This window comes from Salmo salar, chromosome ssa15 (genome assembly GCF_905237065.1).
Source record: "Salmo salar chromosome ssa15, Ssal_v3.1, whole genome shotgun sequence".
Classification (NCBI taxonomy): domain Eukaryota; kingdom Metazoa; phylum Chordata; class Actinopteri; order Salmoniformes; family Salmonidae; genus Salmo; species Salmo salar.
This window is the reverse complement of record NC_059456.1, coordinates 43,620,345-43,629,734: the sequence shown is the minus strand read 5'-3', so window position 1 is coordinate 43,629,734 and position 9,390 is coordinate 43,620,345.

Genomic DNA, 9,390 nt, shown 5'->3' with positions numbered 1-9,390 from the left:
ATACACTTTCTTCACCACCCACTGCGTCGACCTCTTGCAGAAGATGTGTTTGTACTGCAAGTCTCCTGGAAAAACGTGAATACTGATGAGGATGTGTAAAACAATGACTGATCATGAGGATGTGTAACCATACAAGAAACCATGTTAATCTGTAAACGTCAGAAGAAATTTGGCATGCCTCCCCGGGTCCTCTCTAAATATTACCACTGCACCATTGAGAGCACCCTGACCAGTTGCATCACGGCCTGGTACGGGAATTGCTCCGTCCACATCGGCAAGGCCCTCCAGCGGGTGGTGAAGACAGCCCAGTACATCACTGGGACCGTGCTTCCACCCATCCAGGACATCTACTCTTAACGGTGCTTGAGGAAGTCTCGCAGCATTATCAAGGACCCCACACACACACCAGACACAAGCTGTTCTCTCCCTTACCGTCAGGCAGATGGTATCGGAGAATGAGGTCTGATAGAAACTCTCTGAGCATGTTGGTATCTACAAGACTGCTGAACACTTGAACTTGACTGACCACCTGCTTTGATTCTCCGCACCTTAGCACACATCACAACTACTGCTACCAAACACATATTATACTGCTCAATGTATACACTTGCCCCCAACCCCCCCTTCTCCAATACACATATTGTACTATACATTGTGCCTTCCTGTATAATACTTATGGTAAAATGTTTATTATATTCTACTGCCATTTACTTTGTTTTTATTCTTATTTTTTACCATTTCTCATTGTTGCATTAAGGAACCTGCAAGTGAAGGAACCTGCAAGTAAACATTTTGTGGGATGATGTATACCATGTGTATCCCGTACCAACGACCAATAAAACTTGAACCAAAAAAGGATACAGTAGACTGGTACAGTATGTGTTCTGTTACGTTCAGAGTCAATAATGGGGCATTGAGATGGACTGTTAGCAAAGATGTGAAACGTTTGATGGGGGCTTGACTTGTTGACAGTCCAGTTGTGTATTGTTGTATATGAGGGCTTACAGTTGTGCTGTTGGGTAGACAAGCACTGCCAACAATAGAGTAAATATGTTGGAAGAGTACACTAACAACCCCTCTCCCCCATGCCAAAGAATATGTCGGACACTCAATAGTCAGTGATTAGCCAACATTTTACAAATGTGTCCCCCATCAATACACACTCAAACAAGGTACTATATCCACCCACCCCCCCTCACGTCAATACATGAACCTTCACACACACACAAGTCAGTCACCCACACCATCCCCTCCTTACTAATACCTCCTTTTCTCCAATGTTGAAGACGTCAAGCCTTGTATGAACAATTAACTAAGCCTCCACTACACAGAGAAAACGACAGTAGTTGTAGCCTACTTGTAAACACAACAGCCATGACAACAAGACACGGACCATGTATAAGCCTAGCTCCAGCATATTTATTTACTCATCGTGGAGTCATGGAAAGATTTAGCAAAGGTAACTTACACTAGTTCCTGGTGCTGAGTTTGAGTTTGATGTTGATGCCGCTGCAGATGTTGATGGGATCGAACACATAGTCACGTTAGCCTCTACGGTACTGTTAGTCAGTTAGTTAGCTAGCTAGCTACGATCCGGTAGGCTGTAGTTAACGTAGCCTAATGTAGCTAATGTTAGCTTGCAAAGTTACAAATCACTTTGCCAGATAGCTGCTAGATAATTACATTGATTTGCTTTGGAATGTCTAGCCAGCGTATTATGAACGCTAGCTAGTTAGATTTTGGTTTAGATAAACAAACGTAGTTAGCTAGGTAAAGTTAGCTACGTTATCTCAGCTCGACTTCTTTTCTGCTGTGCTGATGTTGGCTGATCGGGTACCTTTCCTCTTTGAAGTGAATGGGAAAATCTATGGAACAGCATCACTTTAAAACTTTCGATGTCCTGGCAACCTCATCAGTTGAGACTTCAGGTCCATATCGAAATCCTCCGGCTGAAAGTGCTGGATACAAACACAGACATTTTGATATTTCTCCAGGTGAGTATTCAACTGGATCCACCTCCACTGAAATCGCTAGGAATTCTGGATATTGCGGTTTGCTTACAACCAGGAAATGTAGATGACCCGTTTCTACCAATGAGGTGCAGAAACGCTCATATTTGCGTGTAGTGAGGAAATTCTCGATTTCTATGACACATAATATGTTAATAACATATTAATGAGCACACACTGTGTAATAGAGCAGCGGTGAAATTTCCCTTTAACGATTTCTAGCATGCAATGTTGCTGTATAGAGCGCAACATGGTAAATGTAGGAAACTTGGCTGAACAAGTTGCTGTTTTATTTGCCTCAAGGGAGAGTGGTGTGGTCAGCGGGATGTTCTGGACCAAACACAAATGACTAAACTCCAATTAAGGACCAAACTCCAAGGGATCCACTTAAACTCCCACAAAATGAACACAGCCAGTAAGATATGCATATAGTCAGCCACAGTCCTCCATCCACAGAGAGAGAATACCACAGTTATTCAATCATTGAAATTATGTAGAATATGGAGAATAGACTTGAAGTGCTGTAGTATGTACAAGGTCAAGCCTGGAAATGAGTGACATTATGGTTCAGTTTAGTTTTTTAAGACCCCCATTAACTTCTGCACATGCCGCAGCTACTCTTCCATGCACCAGCAAGGTGGTTGTCATGGCAAAGGGCTTGCCTATCCTGTGACATTCCCTGAGTAACCATAGTACCCTATTGCCTTAGGGTGTTACTTTATGATTGATGAGTTATATTGGTTGAATATGTCGGAGGAGAAGAGTTGTGCAAGGCTTTATTTTCGTAGATTGATTTATAACCACAGTGATGCAAAGGTGAAAGTGTTTACTTTGAATCCAGTGCCAAAGTTTTATGTGTGTGTGTGTGACTGTGCGTGTTTGAGGTGATTGTGTTTATGCATATCTCGGTTTGAATGTAAGGGGCCAGGTGTGTGTGTGTGTGTGTGTGTGTGTGTGTGTGTGTGTGTGTGTGTGTGTGTGTGTGTGTGTGTGTGTGTGTGTGTGTGTGTGTGTGTGTGTGTGTGTGTGTGTGTGTGTGTGTGTGTGTGTGTGTGTGTGTGTGTGTGTGTGTGCATGCGTGCCTGCATGTGGGTTTCATGTTTTCATGTCTGTAAGCATGTGAATGTATGTATGAATGTGATTGTTCATGACAGAGCATGTAATATGAATAGTAGTCTATATCCCTATGTGTATAGAAGTGTGTGGGTGTATCCTGACATTTCCATGTGTTCCTTAAACTGAGTGAAAGCTGATATTTTCCACAGTGCTCACTGACAGTGCTCTGTGTTGGCTGCAGTCAGACCTGCTCCAAGCAGCACACATCTGTAACCTGTTAACAGGTCTCCCATGTTCAGGAGAGTAGACTGCCAGAGAGGAGGAGGAGGAATACACTCCCTGTGTTCAGAGTTGACACAAAAATACACAAACCCACACAGCTGAGTCTCAGCTATGTCTCTCTCCCCTCACTGCTCTGCAGAGATAAGTCCACTGCCACCCCCGGTATGGATGTTCAGTCAGTGGCAGTATGGATATTCTAATGCAGCCAGGCCACAAGTACCCCCAACAGTACACATTTGTGTTGTCTCCTGGAGGACTGGAGTTGGGAAACACTGTTATAATATTTGTAAACTCTCTTATTTAAAATGTTATATTAGTGTGGAAGGTCTAGACTAGGTCCCTTTCTTCCTCTGCTTTCTGCTTGCTTGGTTTATGTGTACAGGGTGATTTAGGGATATGCTTCTCTACTGATGAGTGTGTAGGAGACAAAGGAGAGGGGGAATAGAGAGAGAGAGAGCTCTCTGGGTTGTGGTCAGTTCGCCTTACTTCGCTTGGCTAGAGTTATCCACGTCTGCCTTAAGCCAGGTCTAGTCTTGTGGAGGAGGTGGGAGAAGAAGAGAAGGACAGGGGGGAGAAGAAGGAGAAGGAAAAGTAACAGGATGGGGGAGAATGACGAGGTGGAGAGGAGGGCCTAAAGTAGGTGGAAGAGGAGATTCGGTGGAGAATAAGGTGAACAACTAGAGGAAAAAAGGTGCTTGGTAAAATAGAAGATAATGCAATCAAATGATCAGCGAGTCATTATCCCATCGATCAGATCCAACAGTCTAAGATTGTATTTTTCGTCTTTTTTTGTGTATATTTCAATTTATTTTCGATCTCTTTTCCATTTTTAAATTAAATATACCTTCCGGTAACCCATCTCACCCAATGTGACACGGATCCGCAATTCTTTTTAGACCTTATAGCCAGAACCTCCATCAGAAGATAGCCAGCTAATTAGCTACTAGCTATTTAGCCATTGTTAGCCACTGCTAGTGGCCTTTCCTTCTGCACAGACACCAGCCGTTTTTTTAGCCTGGATAATACTTGCCAGCATCGGACTGTTTTCTCCACTACAACGCCGGATTCCTGCCGTAAACCCTGAACCATTACTCCTGATCATCACAGCTAGCTAGCTGCCACCGAGTGACCCAGCCCCGAAGCTAGCCCTGAGCCAGGCCCACCTCCCGGCCTACTCTGTGATCACCTTTGTCGACACGGCTCCCCGCCGTACCACCACGACTGGTCCGCCAACTTAACTCCATCCGCTGTGCCCTCAACCAGTCTTCGCTAGACGTCGGAGCAGACGCTTCTACTTACCCTGGCCTGCTAACTTTAAACGCCGTGTCTCCCGCGTGCTAGCGTAGTAATGACTACCCCGCGGCTTCCCTGTTCCATCTATTGCTGTTCACTGGATCCTATGATAACTTGGCTACATAGCTGATGCCTGCTGGACTGTTCATTATTCACGGTACTCCATTTTGTTTATATGTCGGCCTCAACTCAGGCCTTGTGTGTAGTTAACCGACCCTCTCTGCCCATTCATCGCCATTTTACCTGTTGTTGTTGTCTTAGCTGATTAGCTGTTGTTGTCTTGCCTGTTGTTGCCTTAGCTAGCTCTCCCAATCAACACCTGTGATTGCTTTATGCCTCGCTTTATGTCTCTCGCAAATGTCAATATTCCTTGCACACTGTTGTTTAGGATAGTTGTCATTGTCTTAGTTTAATGAGGAGCCCCTAGTCCCACTCAACATGCCTTTGATAACACCTTCGTCCCACCTCCCACGCAAGTGATGACCTCACCCAGAATAACTAGCCCGTACAGAGATGCAACCTCTCTTATCATCACTTGGTGCCTGGGTTTACCTCCACTGTACCCGCACCCCACCATAGCCCTGTCTGTACATTATGCCCTGAATCTATTCTACCACGCCCAGAAATCTGCTCCTTTAACCTGTCTGGGCTAGGGGGCAGTATTTTCACGGCCGGATGAAAAACGTACCCAATTTAAACAGGTTACTACTCTGGCCCAGAAACTAGAATATGCATATTATTAGTAGATTTGGATAGAAAACACTCTGAAGTTTCTAAAACTGTTTGAATGGTGTCTGTGAGTATAACAGAACTCATATGGCAGGCAAAAACCTGAGAAAATGCCAAGCAGGAAGTGGAAAGTCTGAGAATTGTAGTTCTTCTTTTGATTCTCTATCAAAGCTACAGTGTCTGTGGGGGACGTTGCACTTCCTAAGGCTTCCATTGGCTGTCTAAAGCCTTCAGAAAGTGGTTTGAGCATTTTCCTGTCATTGGGCAGATAATAGGAGCTCATTCGCTGAGTGGTCTGCCTGGCAACAAAGGGATTGGATATGCTCGGTCCCGCGAGTGCGCCCCTCCTTCTTTTTCTTCTTGAATGAATATGCTATTGTCCGGTTGGAATATTATCGCAATTTTACGTTAAAAATACCATAAAGATTGGTTTTAAACAGCATTTTGACATGCTTCTAAGTACGGTAATGGAACATTTGGACTTTTCGTCTCTCGTTCTGCACTCACGCGTTATGCTTTTGGATAAGTGATCTGTACGCATGAACAAAACTGAGGTATTTGTACATAAATATGGATTATTTCGAACAAAAACAACATTTATTGCGGAAGTAGCAGTCCTGGGAGTGCATTCTGACGAAGATCAGCAAAGGTAAGAGAATATTTCTAATACTAATTCTGAGTTTAGGTTGCCCCGAACTTGCCGGGTGTCTGAATAGCTCACCGTGATGGCTGAGCTATGTACTCAGAATATTGAAAAATGTGCTTTCTCCATAAAGCTATTTTAAAATCTGACACAGCGGTTGCATCCAGGGGTAGTCTATCAATAATTCTTAAAATAATTGTTATATATTTTGTCAACGTTTATGATGAGTATTTTTGTAAATTGATGTGCACATTCACCGGACGTTTTGGTGGGAATACATTTTCTGAACATCACGCGCCAATGTAAAATGCTGTTTTTGGATATAAATATGAACTTTATCGAACAAAACATTCATGTATTGTGTAACATAATGTCCTAGGAGTGTCATCTGATGAAGATCGTCAAAGTTTAGTGCTTCATTTAGCTGTGTTTTGGGTTTTATTGACACATGTCCTTGCTTGGAAAATGGCTGTGTGATTATTTTTGTCTATGTACTCTCCTAACATAAATCTAATGTTTTGCTTTCGCTGTAAAGCCTTTTTGAAATCGGACAATGTGGTTAGATTAACAAGAAGTTTATCTTTAAAATGGTGTAAAATAGTTGTATGTTTGAGAAAGTTGAATTATGACATTTTGTTGTTTTTCAATTTGCCGCCCTGATATTTCACTGACTGTGTCCCGCAGGTGTGACGCCATAGAAGTTAATTCTCTGTCCCCAACGCACTAGACGACCAGTTTTGATAGCCTTTAGCTGTACCCTCATCCTACTTCTCCTCTGTTCCTCGGGTGATGTGGAGGTTAACCCAGGCCCTGCGTGTCCCCAGGCACTCTCATTTGTTGACTTCTGTAACTGAAAAGCTTCTGTAACTCCGCCAACCCTGATGTCCTTGCTGTGTCTGAATCCTGGCTAAGGAAGGTCACCAAAGATTCTGAGATTTCCATCCCCAACTACAACATTTTCCATCAAAATAGAACTGCCAAAGGGGGAGGAGTTGCAATCTACTGCAGAGATAGCCTGCAGAGTTCTGTCATACTTTCCAGGTCTATGCCCAAACAGTTCGAGCTTCTAATTTAAAAAATGAATCTCTCCAGAAATAAGTCTCTCACTGTTGCTGCCTGTTATAAACCCCCCCTCAGCTCCCAGCTGTGCCCTGGACACCATATGTGAAATGATTGCACCCCATCTATCTTTAGAGTTAATTCTGCTAGGTGACCTAAACTGGGATATGCTTATCACCCCGGCATTCCTACAATCTAAGCTAGATGCCCTCAATCTCACACAAATGATCAAGGAACCCACCAGGTACAACCCTAAATCCGTAAACATGGGCACCCTCGTAGATATTCTCCTGACCAACTTGCCCTCCAAATACACCTCGGCTGTTTTCAATCAGGATCTCAGCGATCACTGCCTCATTGCCTGCATCCGATATGGGTCCGCGGTCAAACGACCACCCCTCATCACTGTCAAGCGTTCCCTAAATCACTTCTGCGAGCAGGCCTTTCTAATCGACCTGGTGGTCGAGGGCAGTCAGGTCTGGAGTGAACCAAGGGCTATATCTGTTCTTAGTTCTACATTTTTTGAAAGAGGCATGCTTATTTAAGATGGTGAGGAAATTACTTTTAAAGAACGACCAGGCATCCTTGACTGACGGGATGAGGTCAATATCCTTCCAGGATACCTGTCAATCACCGTATCCTTATCGGCAGACTCAACAGCTTTGGTGTCTCAAATGACTGCCTCGCCTGGTTCACCAACTACTTCTCAGACAGAGTTCAGTGTGTCATATCGGAGGGCCTGTTGTCTGGACCTCTGGCAGTCTCTATGGGGGTACCACAGGGTTCAATTCTCGGGCCGACTCTTTTCTCTGTATATATCAACAATGTTGCCCTTGTTGCTGGTGATTCCCTGATCCACCTCTACGCAGACGACACCATTCTGAATACATCTGGCCCTTCTTTGGACACTGTGTTAACTAACCTCCAAACGAGCTTCAATGCCATACAGCACTCCTTCCGTGGCCTCCAACTGCTCTTAAACGCTAGTAAAACCAAATGCATGCTTTTCAACCGTTCGCTGCCCGCCCCCACCCGCCCGACAAGCATCACTACTCTGGACGGTTCTGACTTAGAATATGTGGACAACTACAAATACCTAGATGTCTGGCTAGACTGTAAACTCTCCTTCCAGACTCATATTAAACATCTCCAATCCAAAATTAAATCTAGAATCAGCTTCCTATTTCGCAACAAAGCCTCTTTCACTCACGCCGCCAAACATACCCTCGGAAAATTGACTATCCTACCGATCCTCTACTTCGGCGACGTAATTTACAAAATAGCTTCCAATACTCCAGTCAGCAAACTGGATGCAGTCTATCACAGTGCCATCTGTTTTGTCACCAAAGCCCCTTATAGCACCCACAATTGCGACCTGTATGCTCTAGTTGGCTGGCCCTCGCTACATATTCGTCGCCAGACCCACTGGCTCCAGGTCATCTATAAGTCTATGCCATGTAAAGCTCCACCTTATCTCAGCTCACTGGTCACGATAACAACACCCACCCATAGCACGCGCTCCAGCAGGTATATCTCACTGGTCGTCCCCAAAGCCAACAGTCTAAGATCATCTAAAAACAATGTGTCACGACACCGACGGAAGGTGGCGCCCCTCCACGCCTGGGCGGCGCTCGGCGGTCGTCGTCGCCGGCCTACTAGCTGCCACCGATCCTCTGTTTCACTTTCTGTTGGTTAGGTCTAGGTTAGGCACGCACCTGTTTTGTATTAGTTGTTAATGGGGGGGGTATTTAGTCTAGCTAGGTAGGATTGTTTTTTGTGCGTGATTGTTCTATGTCAGGACGTATGTTGTTTGAGGAACAAGTGTTTCCCTCTGCCTGTGATTTTTGCAGAGGTTATTGTGGGCTGCGTCCCTGCATTGTGTTGGGCTGGGTTTTTGAGCATTTGTTTTATGCGCCCTGCCCTACCTAGTTTTCGGTCTGAGTGGATACCCATTAAAAGTGTGTTCACGGATTTTCTGTCTCTTGCGCTTGACTTCACCTCTCCTGCTTCCTTGAGCCACCCCTGACACGTCATCCAAAACATCTATTTTTCTCTCTTCCCTCTGTCTCTCTCTCTCCTTTGCTGACTTTGCTCTCATTATTTTACTTTGTTTTCTCTATTTTATTGGAAGTGCCAGTGTGAAATAACAAACTAACGAATTAAAGCAAATACACTATATATAAAAAAAAAAGTATATGGTGCAGCCCTTCAAATTAGTGGATTCGGCTATTTCAGCCACACCCGTTGCTGACAGATGTATAAAATTGAGCACACAGCCATGCAATCTACATAAACAAACATTGGCAGTAGAATGGCCTT